The sequence below is a fragment of the Pseudopodoces humilis genome, chromosome 2, assembly GCF_049639895.1.
Source record: "Pseudopodoces humilis isolate 2021_Gansu_Grassland_sample_001 chromosome 2, ASM4963989v1, whole genome shotgun sequence".
Taxonomy (NCBI): domain Eukaryota; kingdom Metazoa; phylum Chordata; class Aves; order Passeriformes; family Paridae; genus Pseudopodoces; species Pseudopodoces humilis.
Genome location: NC_142201.1, coordinates 59,019,454 through 59,033,336, shown reverse-complemented (window position 1 = coordinate 59,033,336; position 13,883 = coordinate 59,019,454).

Here is a 13,883-nt window from a genome sequence, read left to right as displayed (position 1 = left end):
ACTCTCCAACTGAATCATTATTCCATGTATGGAGAATTAGAAATTGTGATCAAGACAAGTCAAACTTTTTGTTAGGCAACACTTGTAGTGTGCTGTGTTGTTACTGTTTTACAGCAACACCTGTTTTTTACTCTCTTGACCAATATAGGCTCCTGCTAAACGCATTTTTATTTTTTTTTTTCTTGTGGGAGGTAGAAGGCCCAAGGGGCTCTTTTCTGATATTTGTGTTTTGGCAATGGTTAATGCAGAAAGATCTCCTTGTGTCCCTAGTGAGGAGGAAAGCTGTGACAAAAAAGTGGGGCCTGTTTCTGAAAATAGTGCGTATGTGTTTCTTTCCACTTTTATTAATCCAGTTATTTTAGTGTGTGTGCTAGCAGACACGTAACTTCAGACTAAGGATTATCCTGTGATGGTAGAAATTTGACTTGATGCACTGCAAATTCAGAGACAAGAGGTTCCTGCTGAGTATCACCAAGCAGTCTTCTGTTCTTTGATCCCAAACTTCCCACCGTCTCTCTGTAGAACCTAGAATGCTGCTGCAAATACTGGTATTTGCATTAGAAAGCTTGCCACACCTCAGTATGTAACCAAAAGTTAGCCTTGTCCCTTCTGTGAAGATTAGTTCAGAAGTTTTCTTGGGATTTTGGGGTTTTTATTTTAAAACTAAGGGCAAAACTTTGAGGAGCCCAAAGCATGGAGCTGACTTCTGCAGATTGTCTGCTCTGAAACTGAGGAACAGTTCTCAGTGCACAGGCACAAAGTATTGTCAGCTGAGAGCGCATTTGCAGGATTGTTTCTCCTTTCTAACTGTTTAATTCTATCACTGAAATAAGGACGACGGGTCTATTTTTGGGTTTAGATGTAATTTATTATGTAATTGCTGCTTAGTAAATGAGTTTACATGGGATACAACAATACAGAATTTCAACTGTATTTTAAAGTCTGTCTTGCAAATCACTGTCATGTTTCTACTCGTTTAGGATCAGTGCTGTCAAATATTAACAATATACAGGAAATATGTCCTTCTTTTTCAGGAAATGCTTGTATCATTGAGTCAGTAAAACTGTTTCAGCTTAAGAGAATCAGATTCAAATACCACTTAGAGACATGCCTAACATTTATAAAAACAATAAATATTAGTGGTATATTAAGTGTTTGCTTAAATTCAGAAGCTAACATTAATTAGCTCTGTGTTAGTCTTTTTCTTTCCATATAAACATGATATAACAGATTGATGAAACATTTGCCATTAAACATTTTTGAAAATATTTTCAGGACATGTATGTTCTGTACAATACAGCAATTTTGGGTCTTGTACAACACTGCACACAATATGTATCTGTATGTTCTTTGTATATTATGGGGGTGTATTCCTTGATAGCTAGGAGGAGAAAAAACAAACAAAAAAAGCTTATGAGGATAAACAACATTATTCCATTTTCACCAGCAGAGACCATGTTATTTGGTTTTGAATCCTAAACCACTTTATTTAAAATTTAAATTTATTTAAATTGAAAATATATGTGGTATCACCAAACTGATGAAACTTATGATAGTAACCCTATACCTCAAATTGTCCCCTTTTCCTGCCTTGTAACTGAAGACAGGCTAGAAGACGTAGACTGGATTCTTTATTATAATTCAGTTTTGCTGGAAGGAAGAGGCTAATAGGAATGTCATACTTTTAGTTCCCATCATTAGGTCTGTATGCTATTTACTCTGCTTCTTTACTTTGTCCTTCTTGCCATGGGCTAATGGATGATTCTGGTCCCACTCTCCACTAACAGTATTCAGTCCATTTATGCCTAGGAAGCTATATGAAAAAGAAATAGAGAATAACAGTGTTGGATCTATGACAGCCAGGGATCTTTATTCTCCAGCCAGTTTGGTGATTGATGCAATCACATTTATTGCTCCAGCAGGTGTTTTCCAGATCTAAAGCAGAATATTTTTTGTCCTTGTCTTGCTTTGCAGAACCCCAACAGTAATTTTCCAGACATTATTTCCCTCTTGCGTTTTTCTGTCATTTTGCTTCTCTCTCTTCCAGATTATTTCACATATTCTGACATAATCCAAGAAAACAACAGATGGCAACTTCATCCAAGTGGGTGTTATCCACTAGGACTGCAAAACAAGAGTTTGTTTTCCAGTAACTTCCTGCCTTTCAGGTTAAAAGTTGCAGAACCTACTGCAGTGCTCTAATGTGAGTCTCAAATGTGGGTTGGATTGTTTTAGGCAGAGTTAAGTCTGCTGTTTCCCGTAAAATGAGATGGAGCCCTGCCCTCCATCAAAATTTTGAATCCAACTTCACTGACTAGATTTGGATATGGGATTTCTAATGTGCAATGCATGAGTAGCCGTGATAATGCAGTCCAGCAGAAGAAACAGAGGTAGTACAAAGAAAAGTAGAATGTTGAGAAGTTGTGTGGTTATGTGGGAAACAAAAAACAGTTGTCAGATTAAAAGGCTTGGAAGAGAAGCAGTAAGAGGAGGAAGGGAAGAGAGAAGGAACAAAGAAGGAGAGGAAGGAGGGTCAGACAAAGGAGAAAAGTGTTAGAGAGAGAAGGAAGGAAGGAAGGAGAGAAGAATGGATATAGCATATAGCATATAGGAGGGCATGCTGAACTCCTCCTAAGCAAAGTTCCATTTCTTCAAAACTTTAAGGCTTCCAGTTGTGCCAAAAAACCTCAATGAAAATAAATGCTCTAAAAATTACACACAATGAGACACAATTTATTGGATTTATTTGGATAGAAGTGGGACAGTATCGGTATCTTGTCCTGACAAAAAAGTAAGCAAAGTTTTCCTTCTGCTCTTCAACAAAAAATATCCTTTTCATCAGCAAAGAGGGAGGATTGCAAATACTTTGAGCTACATATGGTGATTAGCTATTAAATGGGGAAGTAAGCACAGAAGCATGAGAAAATTTAGCTCAGGTCACAGATGAATTTTCAGCTTTTTTTTCTTTTACTGGGCCTTCTCAGCCTACAGATTAACCATTAGAGCAGGCTACAGCTAATATATGTAATAACTGCTACTGAAGAAAGTGGTATGTATTATTAAAAATAGTATCAGAACACAGGAAAAAATTCTAGGATAAGGGGGAACTAGAATACAGGGCATGTCTATTGTGACATCTGAAGAGGTTTCAAAAGGCATAAAAAAAAGAGCAATTCAAATTAGACAAAGATGTAAGCAGTTAGTTGGCTTCACCTCACCTGGCTTTGGGTGTCTAAAAAAGCCCATTTAGGCCTGAGTGAGTGAGGCAAAGTTCCCATGGGAAGGAAATAGATGTTTCAAAGTAACAGTTCATCTGAACTGTACCTGCCTTAGGTTAAGAGGAACCGTTCTTTCAGGCTGTCTGTTTTTCTTCTCTAAGGTGGACCTTCTGCTGGCTGCTCAAACTTTGGTGACGTTTCTATTTGCTCAGGTTAGAGCAATACTAGGCAACCCAGGATATGCACTGTCACCACAGAAAGCATCAATACCTTGTTGAGATGAGGAAGACTTTTGTACTGAGGTCTGTGGTGACTGAACCCCAGCCAACACCTGAACACCCACACAGCTATTCATTTATCCTCCTCTCACATGAAACAGGGAATAAACAAGCATCTGTGTCGATATTTGCACTTGGCTAAGGTCAATCCACCACATAAAGTGGAACTGAGCAACTTTATGTGTCGGTCAGTCTTGACTAAAATCCTCTATTTCACCTACTTGTCAAGAGGACTTTGTATGTTGATCGACCTGTTGAATTTAAAGATGGCTAAATAAATGTTTACGAACCCTGGGAGCTATAAACGCAATCTGAAATACTGCTATCATTAAACATATTTGTCACTACCATTTCTTCCATCAAGAAGCAGAAAGAATCTAAATGATGGCTCTTTGCTGTGGACTTGTTAATAATGACAAATCTTTACAGAACCAAGCAATAGGCTTTGTGAAATACAGATGTCATATTTTTAGTGGCAACTTTTTGCCTGAACTAACACACTTGGCAAGAAATTAAAATTAAATTACACATTTCCTGATACTGACAAGGAAGTAAACAAAGTAAAAATGCTGATTTACTTACATACACATGCACAAAAAAAAAATTTGCTATATTTAGTTGTCTAAACACTTTCCCTGTTGGCTCCACTTAATTTCTTTGGTGATTTCAACTGCAATAGTTTGTTCAGTTTGTCTCCCTCTAGTGGACCGTGCCTTTTGTGTGTCAGTAGATACTTCTCTTTCAATTTTCAATTTTTCCACCACTGGTACTCTGTGGCTATAATGTTATTATAATAATTGAGTAATCTATACACAGCAATTACTCTATTTCATTCCTGATGACTGCATCGTTTAAACTTACATTTGTTCCTTTTGCCCCAGGTATCAGCTGTCTGGGCTACAATTCATGCAAAGTATTCTTAATCCTCTTCTCATGTAAAAAAAATACAATTATACTGTATTGCTTTTTGGTCATTCTTCTGTCTTCTAGATGAGTTCAGGGACTGGATCAGTAGAGGCCTATGTAAAGCAGCCTTTTAAATGGTCTAGATTAGGACCTGGTGAAACAAAATAAAGCTAGGTACAGTTAAATCACTTCACAAATATGGAATGCTTTGTCTAAGCAAAAGCCTGTAGCAAACATGATATTTCAGCAACAAAGATATATATTCTATTGCTTGATGAATATAAGACAATATGGCCTAGACTTATCTTTCAAAGGATCAATATGTAATTTGGGGAAGAATATATTTAATTATAACCAACACAGAATCTGTCTTGGGCTTATTTATATCATCTGCATTGTGATCTTAGTGTTTCTGTGGTGGATCAGAGCCCTTCTGTGCTTAACATCTATTAACCACAGCAAAAAGGCTTATTTCCTTTCTCAAAGATCTTACACTACAAAAGATGGGGCTGCCAAAAACTGGACTTGGCAAAGGGAAGGTGGGAATGGAAGAAGCAAATAAGAACTGATAGTTGAACCATTGCTGAATATTATTTGTATTAGCACAGGCTGTCAAACATCTTTGTGACTGCTGTATTTTATGGGCAAAGAAAAGTTTTCAGGTTTACAAACACAGATCTAAAGAAGGAAAATCTCATGATCACTGGTACTACCATGTTTGAACGGGCACAACTCTTCCAGAGCAGAAGTTTCTTCCTGTGAATACATCCAAATTGTACTGTTTATTTTCTTTCCTTTTGTGCTTTGTATGCCAGATAGCACTGATGTTCAAGTAGGACATAAAATAGATTCTGTTGTAATTAAGCAATTAACTGCACAATTAAATCTGAAGTTAGATAAGTGGTGTGAGCTGTACTTCACAACTACTTGTGAAGTTACACCCAGGTTTATTTGTTCCCTGTTCACTGGACTCCCACCTTCCCTTCTTCAAATTCCTTCTAATACTTATGGGAATAATAATTAAGAACAACAGCAAAAACCCTCACCTCCAAGTTTTTGTATACTGAGATACTAAGCCACCACACTTTTAATTGGGCCCTTTCCAATTTTTGCCAATTCCCTCAAATGGCAGCAAGCCGATTCATCTTTCACCAGCTTAGAGAGTGGAGAAAGGAGCTCATACCCATTCCCACTCCCCTTGGGAGTCTACTTGGCAAGGGATTTCAAGGGTTGATCTGGATTGAAAAATTGTGTAAGAGGGCATTAGTACCTTGCCTTCCTTACCTACTGTACTCCCTGCTTCCATAGCACACAACACAGCGGTAATTAGACTGTCAGCCACTGTTTGTGTAATAGAAAACACAGCCAAAGCACTCTCAAGTTTAAACAAAAAAAATCCTCTCTCCCGTGAACTTGTGTAATTCTTCTCCTTGGACCAATTCTGCTAATGCCTACCCACTTGAATAACTGTGCTCATTCTCTGAAATCAAAGTATGACTGACTAGTTGCATGCAAACTGGCTTAAGCCCTTAAATTCTGAGCTTTTGAAGACAAAACCGCATCAGACATGCTTTGTGCTGCTCTCGAACTACTTCAGCACACTATGAAGCAAGGAAATAAAAGTAGAAATGGAGGTAAGGCTTTTAAGATGTCCTTAAACTGACCTTCAGAAAGAACAAACTATGAACACTGAGAGAAAATTTTTCAATGAAGAGGAATATTGTCCCAAGTGTAAACAAAAGCTCCACAATCCCATTTAAGCATTCTTAGAACATTAATCCATTTAAGATATTAGGACAGAAAAAGACCATTGCTGAGGACAGCAAGTGAAAGTTGAGATGGGTTGGGTTACTCTGTCCAACTCAGAGAGATATAATATTTCAATTCTGAAAATACATTCAGAGGAATTGGAGGTCTTTTCTTATTTAAGAGGCTCCATTGTGGACTTAAAAAGTGTTTATTTTACCATATTGCCACTTGTAAAACAAGGGAAAAAATCCACCTCCTAATGTATGAGCTAACCAGGTACAGGTAGTTTAATCTCCTCATAATTATCATTTTCACATTTCTTTCACTTGTCATAAAACAGAATCTTCCCAGACAGACTGATAAAATTATACAGGTAGCTGCAGTACCTCAAAGAGAACAAGTGAAAGTAACTTTCATACTCATACACACTGAAATTCTGGTTGGCCTAAATAGAAAGAGTTTTTTTGTATCTCCTGCCTCTTTTCTTGAAATCTATCCTCCTTTCATGCAGTTAATAACTCTAATTTTCAATTTGAAGTGTGTCGTCTGAACGTAATGGAAAAGTAAAACAAAGAGCTGAAACAACAGTCAGATTGTTAAAGGTTTGTCTTTGCCTATGGCGTATTAAAATGCTGCTGTATTAAAAACACTAAGAGAATTCTAGTGAAGTTGGAGTTTTCCTGGAGGATCTGTGTTAAACAGTCTTGTCCTGAGAAAGTGAAGATTGTACTTCACTTCAGATGCAGACTTTGAGAGATGAATGACAAACTTTTTCAAGGTCTTTTCTTTTAGAAAGAAAATCCTATCATGGCCTCATGACGGCTGGCTTACAAAATTTTTAGGCCATTCTTAAAAACAGAATTAATCAATTTTCAGTTTAAAATTCCCAGAAAGAAAGTAATCTCATTCATTCTAATTTATATTAAACACAAGAGATTATATTAATACTACTCTGTGGGATTTCAAATCTCAGACCAGGTCATTTAGAGCTATTTTAAATCTGTATTTTCTTACATGTATAGCCTGTGAAGGTTTTCATTGTGTGTTCATGTAATGCTAATGCAGTCATGACATGCAGGCCACAATGCCTCTTCCCACAGATGACAGCACGGAAGGCACAATTTCATGTATTTTATTTACATTGACAAGGTCGAGGAGTCAGGCTGCTGACTGTGAACTCTCCTGTTAGATGGACCCAGAACATATGCCGGCAGGGAATTCACTGGCAGCTCCCTCAAGCAAGGACTTGGGATATTAATGTCTAAATGGAACAGCTGGGTGCTCACCTCAGCTTTCCTTCTGGAATAAATATTTCACTGTGTGCTGCCCACAGCTCTGCCCTGTGACCAGCCAGATGTGTTTACAATTTTACATAAAAGTAATGCCTACAGAGAGGTCAAAGGCTCAGGAATGAGGCAATAAGTATTTTCATCTTTTGGGAACATGTAAACCCCATAAAAGGCCTCAGGCTCTACTGCGCTAATGTTATAAGTTTTGCAGCTAGAGTATGGTAAAGCTGTATTCATTAACAGCAAACATGAGCTTGTGAGATTCCCTCACAGTTTATTGAAACTTAATCTTTGTGATACATCGAATTAACCTGCACTTCACTGAATTATGATTATGGGATGACACTGAATTATGTGGGAGCAGCATTATTCCTGTCTTCAGGAAATCTGGCATTTTATTGATGATTTTGGGTCAATGGCATATGCCACCAATGACACTTTGGAGGTTATTCTGTGCAATCTTCTGTAGACAGCAAAAGGCAGTCTATGGAAACAATCATTAGGAAAAGCCAAGTTGTTTATAACTTAAGGAAAAAGGCAACCTACCATTTCAACATGAAAAGGGAGAAAGGTTTCAGGTAATCATTGATCAGATTTTGCTTAGTTCTTAATGTATTAACAGCTCTACTAATCATTGTGGCTGCCTTTGAGCTGTGGGCTGCATCTGGAAAAGTTTTAGAATATAGGCAGGTAAGACTAGGATGGAACTAGTGTATTTTACCCAGATATTACCTGTCCATTCTACTAACCAGCTTTGTGTACAGTTGCATAACACTCCAGCTATAAAGTCAAACACTAAATACAAACCTGTGAAGTTTATTTGGCAGATATCTTACACCAGTGTTGAAGTGGGTGAAGATACCAGATTTGTTTTAGAGGATCACGACAGCCATGAAGGACACAGGAAGGACACCGGTGCCAGTGAACATATGTCTGATGCAAGAGCAGATTAATCAAGTAAAACACAAGCGAGTTGATACCCTACATTGATTATTAATGTGTATCAGAAATAGTGAGGCCAGCGGGACCAGGGCAGTGATTGTCCCTTGTACCTGGCACTGGTGAGGCTGCACCTTGAATCCTGTGTTCAGCTTTGGGTATCTTACTACAAGAAAGACATTGAGGTGCTGTAGCATGTCCAGAGAAGGCTACAAAGCTGGCAGATGGTCTGGAGCACGTCTTGTGAGGAATATGGAGGTTTTCAGCCCAGAGAAAAGGCAGCTCAGGAGAGACCTAATTGCTTTCTACAACTGCCTGAGAGGAGGCCATAGCCAGGTGGGGGTTGGACTCTTCTCCCAAGTAACCAGTGATAGGACAAGAGGAAATAGCCTCAAGTTGTGCCAGAGGAGGTTTAGTTTGAATATTAGAAAAAAATTCTTCCCAAAAGAGCTGATGAGCCTTGGAACAAGCTGTCCAGGGACATAGAGGTATTCAAAAGACATGTAGGTGTGGTGCTTAGGGACATGGTTTAACACTGGATTTGCCAGTGCTGGATTAACACAAACACAATCTACAGGTCTTTTCCAACCTAAATTAGTCTATAATTCTAAAACACACATCCTTGAGTTCCGCAGATTATAGTAGTCACTATCCAGGTACTGTCCTCTTTGGGAGGTGAGACAGCAGCAGGATCTTCAATGTGTGGATTTTCTTGCTCACTTTTCTTGAAGGGGTCATTGTCCTGAAGTGTTAACACTATGCTAGGTAGTCCCTAAATCCACTAGCTCATACATGAGCATTGTCAATGCATGCTAGGCTTTATCAATCTATAAATATCTGTGAAGCCAAAGAAATCCCACTGTCTGGTCATCTTACTAATTCTCTAAGAAAATTTTGTATCAATAGCAAGAACAACAATATAGTTATATTTCACACATATTGTGATATATCAACAGTATTGTCATATTTCATGTAACAATACCATTTTGGTATTTAATTCCTGAACATTTGACTTCATGAAGTTCTGAAATCACTAAACTGCTATATTAGTTTATTGTAACTTTTTTTTCTAGAGTTAAAAGAAATAACAATTACAGAAATCAAATAAAACAACCCTCCTGCCTCGAAGTCCAAGTAATGCATTATCAGAAGAGCAGAGACGCCCCTACCACTTAGACAAACAGCATGAGTGAATGAGTTCTATATATTTTCAGTGGATTTCACAACTATTTTTGTCAGTAGAAGAAAACTGAGGATTCCAGTGGTGCCCAGATGTAAAACACAGTGGTCATGGTCCTTTCAACCTGTCTTAACCTCATCCCTCGTTACTATTGAAAAACACCTGAAAGATGATGCAGTCATTGGTCACAGCCAGCACAGCTTCTTCATGAGAGAAAAGTCCATTTATCAGACCTAATTTCCTTTTATGACAAGGTAATTCACCAGATTGATCAAGAGAAGCCAGTTGATGTAATCTTTTTGGATTTCAGTAAAGTTTTGATGAAGTCTCTCACAGGATCCTGCTGGATAAAATGTCCGGCTCACATCTGGATAAACACATCATGTGAAGGGTGAACAATTGGCTCACAGGTTGTGCACAAAGGGATGTAGTGAATGGGGTGACATCAGGGGGATGACCAGTCACTAGTGGGGTTTCACAGGGCTCCATCCTCAGCCCTGTGCTCTTCAACATCTTCATAAATGACTTGGACACAAGACTGGAAGGGCTACTAAGCAACTTCTCAGATGATACAAAACTGGGTCTTCCCAGTAGGGCTGGGAAGGCTCCCTTGAGGACAGGGAAACCCTGCAGAGAGGCCTGGACAAATTAGAGAGATGGGCAATCACCACCCATATGAAGTCCAACAAGGGCAAGTGCCGGATTCTGCACCTGGAATGGAGCAACCCTGGATGTACAGGCAGACTGAGGAATGAGAGGCCAGAAAGCAGAGCTGTGGAAAGGGACCTGGGGGTCCTGGTTGATGGCAAGCTGAACATGAGCCAGCAGTGCCCTGGCAGCCAGGAGGGCCAACCCTGTCCTGGGCACAGCATGGCCAGCTGGGCAAGGGAGGGGATTGTCCCACTCTGCTCTGAGCTGGGGCGGCCTCACTTCCAGTGCTGGGGGCAGTTTTGGGTGCCACAATGTAAGAAAGACATTAAATTGTTATAGAATGTCCAAAGGAGGGCAAAGGACACAGTGAAGTGCCTTGAGGGGAAGCCGTATGAAGAGCGTCACTTGGCCTGTTCAGTCTGGAGGAGATTGAGAGGAGCCCTCATTACAACTTCCTCATGAGAGGAAGAGAAGGGGCAGACACTGATTTCTTCTCTGAGGTGACCAGTCACAAGACCAAGGGAATGGCCTGAAGCTGTGTCAGGGGAGGTTAAGGTTGGGTATCAGGAAAAGGCTCTTCAGCCAGAGGGTGGTTGGGCACTGGAACAGGCTCCCCAGGGAAGTGATCACAGCCTGACAGAGTTCAAGAAGTGTTTGGATAACCCTCTCAGGCACATGGTGTGACACTTGGGGATGTACAGCAAGTAGTTGATCCTTGAGGGTCCTTTCCAACTTAGCTTGTTTTCTCTTACCCAACATCTATGTAATGTTTTCATGCTCCCCTGCCCCGTTCCCCTGTGGGTTCCTTGTGCTTAATTCACCATTTTCTAACTGCCCCTTTAGGCTTGCCTCCTCATCCCTCTGCTCTGAAGAAGCACAGAAGGTACATCAGAGTGTCTTTGCCATTCTCTCTGGCCATGAAAGAAAAATAAGAGGGGTTAGCCTGGCTCAACCAGTGCAGTCTTCTTTTAGATCATCCTTCACATAAACAGAATATGTTGACCTATCTGTTAAGCTATTATAAATTTCCCCAGTTTTCAGAAGCTTATGATTCACACATACAAAGTGTCATCAAAAAGCATCTTTCTGAAACCAGAATGACGGTCTTAGCAGAACTCTACTCCTTGATCTAAACCTCATGTTTGGCGAAATATCTACTTTTAGAACTGTTTTCATGTGAGTAAAACTAGATGCAGATTTATCAAGCAGGACAAAGATTTTAATCTTTATTCTCCCCTCCACTCTCCAGTAACACCAGGGAAAGCAGTATGCATTTTCTTCATGTGATGTGGCTGCCCAGTCATGCAGCCTTCCCAGTCACATAGTGGGTGTGGCTGCTCCTGAATAAAACTTCCTCTTTTCTTTTTTGAAAAGTGACTTAGCTATTTTTGTTCAAGTTTTCAAAAGAAGCATTCTGCCTGCAGCAGAAATCCAGCATGAGAAATTTCTACTCAAACTATTAAAGAATGGTGGGGTAACAAACTACTGAAAACAGATGGAGTTTGGCATAAGAAATTGCAGATGCCATCATTCATGGCCTTTATACTCTCTAAGCATTCAAACTGCAACACATACTCAAATGTTCACTACCACTCATTTCTCATTTCTCTTAACTTCTGTGTTCCTTAAAAAAAAAAAAAATACAGGCTTTTTGGTTGTAATACTGATCTTCAAGAAATGTACTTCCAAGTAGCTAGAGGCTATTAGGTCAACCTTCCACTCAGCAACCAGGTGTCAAGAACCTCCCTACCTCAATGTCATTATTTCTTACAAAAATCAATGATGACTTTATGCTTACTCGCAGTTTTTGTTCAGTGTAACAGTGCAAACAGCACAGAAAAACTCAGAGACAGAGTGGTATGAACACATACCAAGAAAGCTAATGGACTGGATTTTAATAGAGACGGTTTTAATTTCTTGAAGGAAGTTGCCATACAAACAGATAGCAAAAATACTTAAATCATTAACTAAAAAGGTAGTAATTATATATTCTGGAGTGAGAAATCTATCATAAACACCATTTGTAGAATGAATTATAGCACTGACCCTTGCTTATAAGAGTGTAAGGAAAGAGGCGGATATTCTAATAACCATTACATTTAGAGAAAGGCATAATGAATGAAAGTCAGTTTAGCAAAAACTAGGAGATAAGACACTTTACATTAGAACCTCCATATCTTATTGGTGGATCCATTTCTTCCTTAATATCAACTTGGATTAAACTAGGGGACAAATTTAGGATTCAAGTCAACAAAGAAGCAGCTGTGCATTTCCATTTTTATTTGATTTATATTGTTACAAATCAATTTCATACAAGAGAAGCACCTTCTGGTATATCAAAAACTCACTAATAGTGAATTAGAGTGGCTCCATGGAAATAATAGTTATATTTGTTCAAAATTGATACACAACAGAAGTCTGGCACTCTCTACATCTGCTATCTAAAGAAAGACATCAGTGGTTACAGCTAATTTGGGAGAACAACTCTAAGTTTTAATCCAGGGAAACTAATTCTGCCTAACTGAAAAGAAATCATACAGAAGTATCCTCTTCAATGGAAAATCAATGGTAAGCAAGGCCTGCCTCAATGGCTTGACTTTCTCTGTTAGTATCACCAGATGGAACCCACACCACTAGGGAGTTCTCTAAATTCTAAGAGACTTCCCTTTTTTGTTTCTTCACATTCTCTGGACATAGTTTCCAAGGAGTTTAATTTTAGACCTATGCTCTAAACAAAGCTTTAATAGTAAATGAAGACTGACTTACTCCTATTACTGCAGTTCAGCCAGACCATTCCAGTAAAATTCAGGCCTCAGTGCATTCAGTGGGAGATTTCCTATGAAGCTCAGATGAAGCTAGGATTTCATCTCAGCTTCTCTGTTCTTGTGTAGGAGAACTGACTACAACTAGGCAGAGATGATGCATTGTTCTTTACAGTCTGCACCTGTGTCTAATTTAGTCTTGCAGCTAGAGCTACACAGCAAAATACTTGACAGCTACTAGAGAGAATAGTCTGGAAACTGTCAACTCAGAGGGATGCTTTTAGAGCTCTCACTCTGGAGTAAGTCCTTTTCTGTTTAATTCAAAGAAAAAGTATTTTTGTTAAGAAACTTGACATTCCAAATAAGAGTGCTGTTAAGTCAGGGAATAAAAATATGAAATTGCTGTTTGTTACCGGTGCTGTAAATCTTGCTGAAAGCCTTCACAAACACACCAGATGCAGACTGCTAAATCCTTCCACTTCATGACAGCACCGAACCACTGACGAAATCACGCATTCCACAGAGAGGATTGAGCAAGTACCAGATATGTAAAGCCTGTATGCATCAGTTACAATTAGCAAGTGAGGTGGATGCCATACTCCAGCAATAAATTAATATTGTACAGCCAGATAAAATTTCACACGTATACATGAAAAAGCTTGATTCTATACATTCACACTACTACATTAAATTTTGAGTGCTGTCAGGACTGAGTGTATAGCCTAAAAAAACATTCAAGTTGTGAATCTAAGTGTTTGTGTGTACATGTATATGTGCAACAAAATTACCATCTGCATAATTATGCACAGAGATAACAATGTTTCCATTACATCTTTCACAGCAACAGTTTGAAAATCAGTAAGTATAGTTTTCTCTTGCTGCAGATGGAAAGTTGGAGGCTGAACTCCAGG